Source organism: Sus scrofa, chromosome 17 (genome assembly GCF_054392235.1).
Source record: "Sus scrofa isolate SSC_HxYL_T2T_F1_AM1 chromosome 17, Sscrofa_HxYL_maternal_Yorkshire_Landrace_v2.0, whole genome shotgun sequence".
Classification (NCBI taxonomy): Eukaryota; Metazoa; Chordata; class Mammalia; order Artiodactyla; family Suidae; genus Sus; species Sus scrofa.
Genome location: NC_139399.1, coordinates 60,155,756 through 60,169,708, shown reverse-complemented (window position 1 = coordinate 60,169,708; position 13,953 = coordinate 60,155,756). Strand labels below are relative to the sequence as shown.

The 13,953-nt window shown below is 50.2% G+C and overlaps 1 long non-coding RNA gene across 1 annotated transcript; it reads right to left on the bottom strand.

The window, feature by feature from the left end:
- Positions 1–7,467: 7,467 nt before the first annotated feature.
- LOC146395373 (uncharacterized) lies at positions 7,468–8,264 on the bottom strand. Its single transcript, XR_014832610.1, has 2 exons — positions 8,162–8,264; positions 7,468–7,890 (listed from the first exon to the last, which is right to left on the bottom strand). It is a non-coding gene; the product is annotated as an uncharacterized LOC146395373 (long non-coding RNA).
- Between the last annotated feature and the right edge of the window lie 5,689 nt (positions 8,265–13,953).

Here is a 13,953-nt window from a genome sequence, read left to right as displayed (position 1 = left end):
TCATGGGTACTCGTGAGGTTCATAACCTGCTGACCCACAACAGGAACTCCCAGGATGAATCATATTTTAATGCAGCATTTTTTTTAAAATCAAGATTAATGCTAAAAATCCATGATGAACCAAATAAAGACAGGATCTGCCTCTGTATTTGCATAACCTGGACAACTTGCCTCTCCTTGGTTCTGGGCATCCGGAGTATATCCTGCAGGACCTCTCACCAGCCAAGCCAGCCTCCCGAGGGGCACAGGAGGGAGCCTTTAGCAACCAGTCCCAAAGCTGGAGGGCATGGGTACCCCTCCCACTGGAGGGGAATCGGAATGGCCACCAACGTCACCTCCAGTCACAGTGAATGTTTCAGGGACAGGCCCTGCCCTGATGCCCCTGCTCAGCGATGGGGAGAGAAAGAGTGAAATGGGAATTGAAGAAGATACCTTCTGATGTTGGTGAGCACAGGGTGACCTAGCGACAGCGACTGGGGCCGGAAGCAGAGGTGGAGAGCAGCCACTGAGGAAAGGGAAGGACTCCGAGGGGGTGACATTTAAGAGGGGACCTGGGGGATGGGGAGGGGCAGCCTTCCAAGCAGAGGGGGCCCAGGGGTGCGGAAGCCCCAGACATTCCACCAGCCGTCGAGGGGGCCTGTGGGTACGGAAGCACGGCCCCGCGGGGAGCGCCCTTCCTCTCAGGGAGAAAACCCAGATCTGCAAAGTCGCCCCCTTTGAACAAATATTTCCAGAGGCTTTACGCTGAGCCAGGCCCTCCCGGAGCAACTGGGGACAAAACAACCAAACAAAACAACAGAACTGGCCTCAGTCCCTGCCTGCCCCAGAGGTGCTGATAATGTAATGGAGAAAAAGACACGTACATAAAACATCTGCACATGTGGGATGGTAGGGGTGCAGACGCAGGGCCGTGGGAGCGTGGAGAGAGACATCCGCCCAAGAGCGCCTGCTTTTCACTCAGATTTTAACTTGCTGAAATGGCCTCACACGTTCGGAGGAACACCTAACAACAGTTCTCCCATCTCTCCCTCTCTTTCCCCAACTGACTCCCCATCCAGACCTGTTAGCTTCTACAGGTTTCTGATCACTTAACCTCCTCCAGAGGCCACGCCCCCATCTTAACCTCCTCCAGCGGCCACGCCCCCATCCCCACCTCCTCCATCGGCCACGCCCCCACCTCCCACAGCGGCCACGCCCCCATCCCCACCTCCTCCGGCGACCCCGCCCCCATCCCCACCTCCCACAGCGGCCACGCCCCCATCCCCACCTCCCACAGCGGCCACGCCCCATCCCCACCTCCTCTAGCGACCCCGCCCCCATCCCCACCTCCTCCAGCGGCCACGCCCCCATCCCCACCTCCCACAGCGGTCACGCCCCCATCCCCACCTCCTCCAGCGACCCCGCCCCCACCCCCACCTCCTCCAGCGGCCACACCCCCATCCTCTCCCCGGTGGATTGTCGTCGGAGCCTCCTCCTTGGTTTCCTTGCTCTCCTGCCTCCCCTCCCATCTGTTCTCTGCACAGCAGCAGAGGGACCCCACTGGAACACAAGTCAGATCATATTCACTCTCTGCTCAAAGGGCCTCCCCTGAAACCTGGAGGCTTTGCATCCAGTCAAAGCCAGAGCCCCCCTCGGCACCACCTCCCTGGTCACCTGGTCTCCTGGTCTCTCCTTCCAGCTACACCAACGTGAAGAGACAGAATACAGTCCCACCGCAGGGTCGATGCACCCGCTGCTTCGTCCGCCTGGAAGTCTCTTGGCTAAGGTATAGCCATGTGCTCCCTCTCTGCATCAGGGTCTCTGCTCAAATGTCACCTCAACGGAGAGGCTTTATCTGACCTCCTCCCCACAGCCTGTATAAAAGATCACTACCAGCATGGCCCCCAGTGTATTAACCATGGCTTTTCTGCCTTCTGATCATTTGACATCCAGGGCCTTTCGGACCCTGGAGGAGCAGCTCCTCCCAGAGATGGCAATTTCTGGAGAAAATAAACAACCCACCCACCAGCATGATTTTCAAATACAAACCAACCAATCCAGATGCCATGCCCTTAGCCACCTCCTGCCAGCTCCTTTTTCAGGCCACTGTCCACCTGCCCTAATTCTCGTGGGGCCAGATCAGACAACCCCATGCCCCTGAGCCCACTGAAATTTTTAAGACTTGCTAAACCTAAGCCTGCTTGCCCTGCTTCATGCACTCCTTCCCTCAAAACCCACAATAAAGCTCTGGCTCACTGTTCCTCCCCTGACCCTGCCTCCGACCAGCCCTGGTGCTTCCCCAGGGGCCCCCGCCAGGGTGTGGCATGCCCCCTCCTCCAGGAACTATGCGTGTAACAAATTATCCTCACTTTTTTCTTTCTTCCACCCATGGCATGTGGAAGTTCTGGGTCAGGGATTGAACCCACGCCACAGCAGCAACCCCAACTGCTGCAGTGACAACGCTAGATCCTTAACCCACTGTGCCACAAGGGAACTTCCCAAACTATGGTTTCGATGGCAATTGTCTCTTAATCTGTTGGCCTAACCACACCTGGATAATAATAAAATCTATATTTAAAAACACTTACTGGAGTTCCTGTCGTGGCGCAGTGGTTAACGAATCCGACTAGGAACCATGAAGATGTGGGTTTGATCCCTGGCCTTGCTCAGTGGTTAAGGATCCGGCGTTGCTGTGAGCTGTGGTGTAGGTCACAGATGCGGCTCGGATCTGTCGTTGCTGTGGCTCTGGTATGGGCCGGTGGCGGCTACAGCTCCAATTAGACCCCTAGCCTGGGAACCTCCATATGCCTCGGGAGCAGCCCTAGAAAAGGCAAAAAGACAAAAAAATAAAAACACTTAGCCACTGAAGCTGCTTCATCCTTCTCTAAGACCCTTATTCTCACCTGATACCTTATATAGGTATTGCTCATGGGCCTTCTCTCCCCACTAGATGGTCAGTGCCATGAGAGAGGGCACCCCAGTCTGCGACAGCACCTAGCACCTACTAAGTGATCAGTTAATATCTGCCGAATAAACAAATCTGTGGGAGTTTCCTTCGTGGCTCAGCAGTAATGAACCCAACTAGTATCCATGAGGATGCAGGTTCAATCCCTGGGCCCACTCAGTGGGTTAAGGATCTGGTGTTGCCATGAGCTGTGGTGTAGGTCACAGATGTGGCTCAGATCTGGTGTTGCTGTGGCTGTGGTGTAGTTTGGCGGCTGCAGCTCCGATTTATCCCCTAACCTGGGAACCTCCATATGCTGCTGGTGGGGCCCTAAAAAGACCAAAAATAAAAATAAAAATCTGTGAATCCCTAACTTCTATGCAGAGTCCTATAAAATACACACACATATCAGCCATACATATTTCATACATGCAGGGGCATGACTGTCATTAAATCTGGTTCCTGTGTGCTGGCACCACAGTTATGACAGGCAAACAGTCCCTGCCCCCACGTCACCTGATGACCTCTGCTTGGAAGCCACCTCCACGGTGTGAACTGAGTCCTCCAGCGACACTCATGTATTTTGAGTTAAACATATGAAATGATTGTGCGGGCGTTAGAAAACACAAGACAGGGCCTGAAATGTTTTTTTCATTTCCTTTTCTGGCAAGAACATGCCACCCACGTGACCTCTAAAAGTCCAAATAAATAAATATGTTGTAATAAATTTAAAGCCACCAAGGGCCCTTGCCTTTAAAAATAGGGCTGGGAAAAAAATAAATACATACATACCTAAAAATAGGGCTGGGGGAGACTAAGAACCTTACAGGCCTCCACCCCAGGTCTGGATTACGTGGCAGTTGTGATTCCTCCGTGTGTTATTGTGTAGTCGCAGGGCCCAAGAAAGGAGTGACAAGTCCGTTAAGTAACGACAAGCCCACGGAGAGGGCTATGTGACCCCATTTAGCAGAATCACTGCTAAACAGACAGAAGCTACTTCTCCATAAAGATGATTTGATGGGAAATGCCTCCCTTAGAAGCTCAGGGGTCTTGGGAATTAGGCATGAAGATGACTCAGCAGGGAGAATGAATCAAGGTTTCTGAGGACAGTTGTGGGGAAGGAAGGGGAGCTGGCGGGGGCGAGGCAGTACCTTTATTCTGTTGCTCTCGGCTCGTCAGTCTTCTCTATCCGGGGCCTCTGGGCCGTGCTTGGCTTTCAGAGGCGAATAAACTGGAAGGCCTGGTTGAAGAAGATACATCCCCAAACACTGGGGTTTATGGTTTCCCGCAAAGACTTGGGCTGCCCGCATCCCGCCCCCGTGGGCTCCTCCCGTGCCCGAGGCAAGAGCCCGTGCCTGCCCAGAAATTCAGCTCAGGGTCCAGGAGAGCCATGAGGGTGGTCTCATCTCTGCTGGGCAGGCCTAACATACTTGCCTGCAGGACCAGGAAAGAGCTGGAGGGGAAAATAGTTCACAACCACGTGTGTCTCCAGAGTGCGGCCAGCACTTGGGCCTCACCGCGGCTTTGGAGGTGGGGGGGTTGTGGGAGCAGACACCGTGGTTGCTCACAGGAAAGCCATTCCCCGTCCTCCCCACCAGCAGGTCCTCCCTTTGCCACGTCCCAGGGTCTATGCCAACGATGCTCCTCCCATCGTCCTTTGCCAATGAGTCATCAGACGTGGGCACGTGACCCAGGGCTGGCCAGTGACACCCCCCCCCCAGAGGAAGTCTGTCGTTGCCTGCTGGGGACATTTTCCCTCTGAGAAGAGAAAGCCCTCATCTCCCCTCTCCTCCCATCTGTCCTGGATGCTGTGGAGTGAGGACATGGGTACAAGATGCTCTGGGTGTCCAGTCCCCAGACACTGCGTGTTGTCACAACCCACAGCAGCCCCCTCTCCAGGGAGTCACTGCATCCAGAGATGCCTGCAAGGTTACACCCCCACCCCACCAAGCCAACTCACGGCCACTGACTGGCTGACACGGGGGTGCCCGTCCTCAGCCCCTGGCCTCAAGGTGCCACTTGTTCAGTGATGCCGTTCATGCCCCCGGGCTCCCCGAGGGATCAGGCAGAAACTAAACTCCAGCCCAAACCACACCTTGCCTTTTTCCCCTGCCCAGACCTGCTTCCCTTCTCCACTGAAGTTTTCTCCTGAGAGCACGTCTCAGTAAACCACATGCCCCCAAATCCCCACCTCGGCCCCTGCTTCTAGGACAACAGGTGGTGGAGCTGGGCAGCCACCCTCACTCCCCGGGGATGGCAAGGTGGAGGAAGGAAACCCAACCTGCCAAGGAGGGCGGATCTCAGAGAGAGAGATGCAGAGAGCCTGCCTGGGTCCATGAAGACATCGGCAAGCTGCTGAACTCACCCAGGGACACCTGCCTCCAAATGATAAGCCTTTTTTTTTTTTTCTTTTTATGGCCGCACCTGCAGCATATGGAAGGTCTCAGGCTAGGGGTCGATTTGGAGCTGCAGCTGCCGACCTACACCACAGCCACAGCAACACAGGATCCGAGCTGCATCTGTGACCTCCACTGCAGCTTGTGGCAAGGCCAGATCCTTAACCCACTGAGTGAGGCCAAGGATAGAACCTGCATCCTCAGGAAGACAATGTCATGTCCTTAACCCACTGAGCCACAACGGGAGCTCTGATAACTGCCTTTCTGATTCAAGTTACTCCTACTTGGAGTGACCAACCATCCCAGCCTGGAACTCAGGGTGCTCCCAGGATGCTATATTTATATTTAGAATTCAGTGGTAAACCCAGAAAAGTCCCAGGAAAACCAGGATGAGCTGGTCACCCTACCGCTACTCAAGCATTCTCTGCTTGCTGTCAGAGGCATATCCAGCCAATGTGACTATTCTTTTTCCTTTTTAAAAAATTGTATTGTAGTTGATTTACAATACTGTGTTAATTTCTTCTGTACAGCAAAGTGAGATACACACACACACACACACTTTTTATATTCTCTTCTGTTACGGTTTATCCCAGGATATTGACTATAGTTCCCTGTGCTATACAGTAGGACCTTGCTGTGTATCCATTCTATGTGTAATACTTTGCACCTGCTAACGCAGATTCCCAATCCATCCCTCCCCCACCCCACCCCCTGCTGATATGACTATTGTCCCCATTTTATAGTTGGAGAAACTAAAACACAAAAGGCAAAATGAGGTGTGTGTGACCACATGGCCAGTTAGTGGCAGAACTGGAATCAGCCGTAAGAACCTTTGGCCTCTAACCCAGAACCCTTTCTAAAATATCTGTTCCCCTGAGGAGGAGCTATGAGACCTCCGCACAACACTAGCTGCCAAGTGTGGTGAGCACCTGCTCTTTGCCTCCCCAGCATCTGGCAATGGCCACTGCGAAGGAAATTCTTCTGGTCAAGCTACACCCATTCTGCCCTGCCTCTTTACTAACAGAACCCCAATTCGATCGGGGCACACAACCCCTGAGCTAAAGACAATTTTTCAGCCTCCCCTGAAGCTAGATGTGGCCAAATGAAAAAGTTCTGGCCAGTAAGTTATAAGAAAATTCTTGTAGGGGACTTTGAATAGACTCCTTAAAAAGAAGATGATCCTTCTGTTCTTCCTATTCCTGGAACATAGATGTGATTGCTGGATCTCTAACAGCCCTCTTGGACAATGAGGTGACGCTAAAGATATATGCCAAGTACTAAGAGTGGCAGAACAGTAAAATAGGTACGTGGGTCCTTGAGGGCATCTTAGAGCTGCCTCATCCTGGATTTCATTTTCCAAATGGTTGTCAGGATCTTTATCGGCCCTATTAGCAAAGACCCTCTCTCTTCCTCACTGAACGGTATAGATATGGGAGCCTAAGAATGGAGCTAATACAGAGGAAACAGAACCAAGGATGGAAAGAGAGAAACTAATGTCAACAATGAATCCCTGGAACCAGCAGTGCCTGAAGCCGTCTCTTCCCCTGGACTTTTTATTCATGTGATCCAATAAATTGGGTTTCTGTCATTTTAATTAACTGATACCTGAATCCGAAGTAGAAGTCCAAGAAGAGTCTATCAAGCCATCTTTAACACTAATGGCATTTAAAAGCTGAACTTAGCACACTAGCCACATTAGTCTGGTCTTCAGAAGGGACAATCCACAGTTTTCTTAATTTGAACCACACTGAATAGACACACACTACTGCATGACTGAGACAACGTGGAGGAGCAGCAAGTGTTGCAAGTCCAGGAGAAACAGAAATTGGGCTTTGGAGCCAAAGAATCTCAGGTTCAACTCCCTGACAAGCCACTGCCCTGCTGTTTGTCCCTGGGCAAGCTGCTGAACAACTAGTTCATCCTCTGTTTAAAAAAAAGAAAATAAAAGAAAGGGAGCAATAACACCCCACCATATAGGATGATATGAGAATTAAATAAAGAATACAAAGCACCCGGCACAGGCTCTGGCCCATAGTCAATGCTCAATAAATAGTAGCTATTGCTATTATTGCTAATTATTCCCCCCAAACGCAGCCAGCAATGATGAAAAGGGTCTGATAAATTAATAATATACACAAGCGAGCAGAGGTATGCTTTTGCCTGATTTTTTATAACATTTCAAGGGACTTTCACACATTTCTCATTTGCCTACACAGCGGCGACTGCTAATTACAAATGCATGTTCACACTTCGTTCCAAAAGACTTGGCAGAACCGCAATTTGGAGATCTTTTCATTAGTAGAGAATGAATGTGGGGAGCTGCAGTGTTGAACAGTTACTCAGGGAGCCAGATTTTGCCCCTACCCTCCTACACGGCCAGTGTGGACTCCCTCTGGCCACTTGAGAAGGTGGACAGTTGGCTTCTACTCTGCTGGGTCCATCACTTGCTGCCCTCACTGACCAGCTGGGTGGCCTTGAACTGGTTACCTACCTTCTCTGGGCATTGTTTTCCTCACCTGACAAGGGGGGCCGTGATAACATACACCTTCCTTCTTCAAATGCAGTAAAGTGCCTGGCAAAGAGAATACATAGTTAAGTCTTTTTTATTTCCCTAAAGCCCTTTTGTAAAAATTGAAATCGATATTCCACTAGGCAGGATTACTATGTTTCTAAATAGCAGAAAATCCAATGCAAACTGGCTTTGGAGGAGAGGGGAGTTAGGAGCGTGGTGGTGGAGGAAAGAATTCATAGGCTCATATCACTGAAAAGTCCCCAGGTCCCAGTTCAGTGTCATGGGGAGTCTGTTTCTCCCTGTCTTAAAATCTCCACCATGTCAGCCTTACCCCCCTGTTTCCCAGGTGAATACTCCTGTTCCACCTGGCGGCGACTCTCCCTTCTTGGTGGTAACATGGCTGCAGCGCCCCAGGCCCTCATCTCAAGGTCAAGTCCAGCAGGAAAGAACAAGGTATCCTTGGCCTGAGATTCACTCTGATTGGTAGTCGAGATCACGTGCCCAGCCCTGAGTCAATCAATGAGGCCGTTAGGAGGCGGTGCTCTGATTGGCCTGGTCCTGGAGACGGTGCTCCACCTCGTAGACCAAAAGTGAATGACGAATGGTAAAAACAGAATGATAAAAATGAAAAAAATAATAAAAAGAGAACGCTAAAAACAGAAGCAGAACCAACAGTGTCCCTCTAGCGCCCTCTACTGAGAAAGTTTAACACGGCACTCGCTGCAAAGGAGAGATGCTTAAAAGGGGGACCGAACCGCGCAGAGCAGGTATTGAAGGGTGAATTTGGAGCTGAGAAGCAATAATTAGAAACTGACAACCATCCAGGCCTGGAGCTGTAGAGGCATCTGCCTGGCAGGAGCTGTGGTTGCAGAGAAGAGCACAGCTGCAGCCCAGAGTAAGGAGGAAACAGGTAATAAATTCCTCACCATCTCTCTTCTGCAGGTGCCTCGCACGGCAAACCCAACCCAAAGCCTGAAGACAGAATGCCCAAGGGATTCAGTTCCTAAAGATCAGCCTCTCAGGGCAGAGAATGGGTCTGGGAGCCAACAGGGAATACCCAGCTCAGCAGGCACAGTCACTAGCCCTACTTTACAGCTGGGATTAGAAATTTGCCAAGGTCACACACCACCACCCAGCTCCACCATGCTGAACTGCCCAGCCCTGGAACACACTACATAAGCAGGAGCAAGAGGGAGCAGGGGTGCCAGGGATGTACCAGAGAGATACAGATCACAGAGACTCCTGCTCTTCAAAAAAGCATTCCTAGAAGCTCAAATGTCACAGTTGTTCCTTCCAGCAATTTCAACCAATCTGCCTCTACTTGCTTAGGAGAAGAGAGGAAAAAATCTTTATTTCAATCTCTTTCCAACAGTCTATCCAGCAAGAATTCTCATCTTCCAGGGACTGTTTTTCATTTGCACACTGACCCAGGCTGTTGTGGGGTGACAGTATGAGTGATAAAAGGAGGAGAGGGGGGAGAAATGATACAAAATGTAACCCCCCTGTGCCCGAACAGGAGGGACCCAATAATTGAAAAGCAAACCAAATAGACGTGCCTGCGATGGGCGCTCTCTGCAGGAGGTGTGCTTTGGATTTTAAACAAAACTATGTACAGCAGCTAATTTTTACTGTGAGGCTGGGGACCTGGACAACCCAGTAGAGGGTTTTATCGGCCTTGAGAAATACATGTGCTTTTGGGGGGGGGGGGAATATGTGCTTTTTGAGTGAGTGGAGCCTCGCTCTCCTGGTCGTGGCCCAAAGTAGCTTGTTTACAGTGAGCCTGAGTGTGCTCTCCACCCTTGCTACTCAAACAGTGGTCCATGGACCCGTACTACTGTGCCCCCTGGATGCCTGTTAGTAATGCAGGTTCCCAGGCCCCTCCCCAGACCTGTGGAATCAGAGTCTGCATTTCCACAAGAGTCTGGGTGATGCACGTAGAGGGTGGAGTTTGAGAAACACCCACATTGGTGGGACTGGGAGCCTGCGGGGGCAATGATGAGGGGACACTTAGCTTCTAGGAGGGCAACCAATCATGCCAGCTTTCACGCTCGAAGTCCTAAGTAAACCGGGTCACCTTAGCTGCTGCCCCAAACCATCTCTACCAGCTTGTGGGACCCAGAAGCTTTTCAAAAGTCCCAAGGAAGACAGGCCAGCTCCCCAGTGCCCTCGGGCTGAAGTCCAAGAGGTGTGGCCGGTCTCCAGTCCTCCCGGCCTGGCCCAGCTCCCCGCCCAGCCTCCTGCTCCCTCGCTTCTCCGTCCTCTTTTGTAAACTGCAGGCACATAGGGGTCTGCGACCAAGAACATGGGTGCAAGGAGGGCGGGAGTGCCAGGCGCAGGCAAGCTGCAGCTGATGGCATAAGAGTCCATGTAGGAGTTCCCATCGTGGCGCAGCGGAAATGAATCCAACTAGGAACCATGAGGTTGAGGGTTCAATCCCTGGCCTTGCTCAGTGGGTTAAGGATCCGGCGTTGCCATGAGATGTGGTGTAGGTCACAGACGTGGCTCAGATCTGGCATTGCTGGGGCTGTGGTGTAGGCCAGCGGCTACAGCACCGATTAGACCCCTAGCCTGGGAACCTCCATGTGCCAAGGGTGTGGCCCTAAAAAGACACAAGACAAAAAAAAAAAAAGTGTCCATGTAGAACCAGCAGGACTTCTCTCGCCCCAGACTTGTGCCTGAGGAGTCCCCTCTGTCTGGGGTGCTCTTCCCGCCCGCCTCCTCACTCCCTACCCCACCCCCAGCAGTCCCACTGTGAGCTGCCAGGCCTCTCCCCCTGCCACAGCTGCCTCCCAGTACCCATCTCGGCCCTGCTCGGTACCCGCCTGCAAAGAATACAGCCAATCCAGTAAGTGGCAGTGTGCAAACTTGACTCATCACACGTAGCCGGACTAAGGGTCTTTCTTAAGCTCTCCAGAGGTTCTCAGCCCTGTTCACCCAGAATTTTCTGGGGGCTTTAGAAAAGTATAGGTGCCTGGGTCCAGTACCGGCAATTCTGATCAAGAACCATGCAGGTGAGTCTGCAAGAGATCCCCCCACCCCAATCTCCATCCCCCCAAATAGAGAACGGGGCAGCAATGGGAAACTCCACTGTAAAACTAGAGCCCAGAACTGGCAGCCTGCATGTACCAGATAATAGAAGGTGACAGGACTTGGAGTACATGACCCACTCAAAGGGAGGCACATTCGATGGACAGCACTACAGGTGATTAAGAGGGAGCAACTTCCCCTTTCTGAGCCTCAGTTTCTTCCTCTGTAAAATGGGTAGGCCCATGATAAACTCTCTGATAGGGCTGTGAGGATGGAATAAGTTACTGCATGTAAAGGACTGAGCCTATTCACTGGCCCGTAGTAACTATACGATTAATCGCTCTAATTACTATTATCCACCAACCACAGCCCACAGCCTGCCAGCTGCCAAAAGTTTGCACCCCCTGAGCTGCCAGGTTTATAGCCTGGGTTTGTAGGGGGCTGATTGTTTTGTTTTGTTTTGTCGTCTGAACTTCCTTGCAGCTTTGAGAAACTCCCAACTTCAGGGTGCACAGCCAACCCTCCACGACTGGACTCTTTCCCAGCCTCCCCTGAAGCCAAGGCACAGGCACGTGAGGTGGGACCCACCAATCAGAGGCAGCCTCCCAGGGATGGCCAGGGAGAGGCAGGGACTACTCCTCCTGGTGCCTGCTCTGTGCCTGGGCTCTGTCTTTGGAGAATCCTGCGGGACAGCTTCAGCCCTTAACCCCAATGCTTCCGTTACCATTTGTGCAAACGTGGCGTAATAGTTGGGAACAGAAGCTCAGCCTTCTTCAAGTCCAGGCTCTAACTTTCTAGGTAGGTGACACTGACCAAGTTACCTGTCTGAATCACTGTATCCTCTCTACCAAAAAAAAAAAAAAAAAAAAAAAAAAAGTGCTAATAACAGCAAGACCCTCAAAAAACACTGTTTTGAAAGTTAAATAAGACAGGATGTGGAAAGTACGGCTCTAAAACAGGGGCCATGGGCACCTGCTCAGAACGATGGCTTTTAATGCATGAAATGTATTGGTTTGCAGCATTCCTGGATGGCTCAGCAGGTCAGAGTTCTGGCGGTGTGACTGCTGTGGCTTGAGTTCAATCCCTGGCCTGGGAATTTTGCGTGCCACGGATGTGGCCAAAAAAAAAAAAAAAAAAAAAAAAAAAAAAAACACGTACTGTATCACAACAGAAACCTGCCATACTGAAATATAGTTATGGGGGAGAATATTGATAAATTACTTATCTGATAAAGGATTTGTATGTAGAAATTATAAAGAACTCTGAAATGCAATGATTTGAAAAGATGCTTTATCAGAGAAGTTATACTGGTAGCAAATTAGCACGTGAAAAGATGCTCCATCTCATTATGGATTAGGGAAATGCAAATAAACTCACAATGAAATACTACCAAACACTTATTCTTTTTTTTTTATAATTTTTTTTATTTTCCCACTGTACAGCAAGGGGGTCAGGTTATCCTTACATGTATACATTACAATTACATTTCCCCCCACCCTTTCCTCTGTTGCAACATGAGTATCTAGACAAAGTTCTCAGTGCTATTCAGCAGGATCTCCTTATAAATCTATTCTAAGTTGTGATTGATAAGCCTAAACTCCCGATCCCTCCCACTCCCTCCCCCTCCCATCAGGCAACCACAAGTCTCTTCTCCAAGTCCATGATTTCTTTTCTTTTTTTTTTTTTTTTTTTTTTTTTTTTGTCTTTTTTGTTGTTGTTGTTGCTATTTCTTGGGCCGCTCCCGAGGCATATGGAGGTTCCCAGGCTAGGGGTTGAATCGGAGCTGTAGCCACCGGCCTACGCCAGAGCCACAGCAATGTGGGATCTGAGCTGCGTCTGCAACCTACACCACAGCTCACGGCAACGCCGGATCGTTAACCCACTGAGCAAGGGCAGGGATCGAACCCGCCACCTCATGGTCCCTAGTCGGATTCGTTAACCACTGCGCCACGACGGGAACTCCCATGATTTTCTTTTCTGAGGAGATGTTCATTTGTGCTGGATATTAGATTCCAGATATAAGTGATATCATATGGTATTTGTCTTTGTCTTTCTGGCTCATTTCATTCAGTATGAGAGTCTCTAGTTCCATCCATGTTGCTGCAAATGGCATGATGTCATCCTTTTTTATGGCTGAGTAGTATTCCATTGTGTATATATACCACATCTTCCGAATCCAATCATCTGTCGATGGACATTTGGATTGTTTCCATGTCCTGGCTATTGTGAATAATGCTGCAATGAACATGCGGGTGCACGTGTCTCTTTTAAGTAGAGTTTTGTCCGGATAGATGCCCAAGAGTGGGATTGCGGGGTCATATGGAAGTTCTATGTATAGATTTCTAAAGTATCTCCAAACTGTTCTCCATAGTGGCTGTACCAGTTTAGATTCCCACCAACAGTGCAGGAGGGTTCCCTTTTCTCCACAGCCCCTCCAGCACTTGTTATTTGTGGATTTATTAATGATGGCCATTCTGACTGGTGTGAGGTGATATCTCATGGTAGTTTTGATTTGCATTTCTCTTATGCTCAGCGATGTTGAGCATTTTTTCATGCCAAACACTTATTCTAATGGCTAACATAAAAGAAACAACACCAAGTGTTGACAAAGAGAGTAGCTGGAACTCTCACATATTGGTAGTGAGAATGTGAGATGATAAAGCCACTTTTGAAAACCGTTTGGCAGTCTCTTTGTGAAGCTGAATATACACATAACCCAACAATCTCAATTTTAGGTATTTACCCAAGTGAAATTAAAGCTTATATCCACAGAAATATAGTTATTACCCTTTTAAACAAATAGGTGGTTTAGGAGTTCCCGTCATGGCACAGGGGGAACAAATCCAACTAGGAGCCATGAGGTTGTGGGTTTGATCCCTGGCCTCACTCAGAGGGTTAAGGATCCAGCATTGCTGTGAGGCTGTGGTATAGGTTGAAGACGTGGCTCGGATCTGGCGTGGCTGTGGCTGTGATGTAGGCCGGCAGCTGTAGCTCCAACTGGACCCTTAGCCTGGGAACCTCCATATGCCGTGGGTGCAGCCCTAATAAGAAAAAAAGACCAAAAAAAAAAAAGGGTGGTTCAATAATAAATGAGCT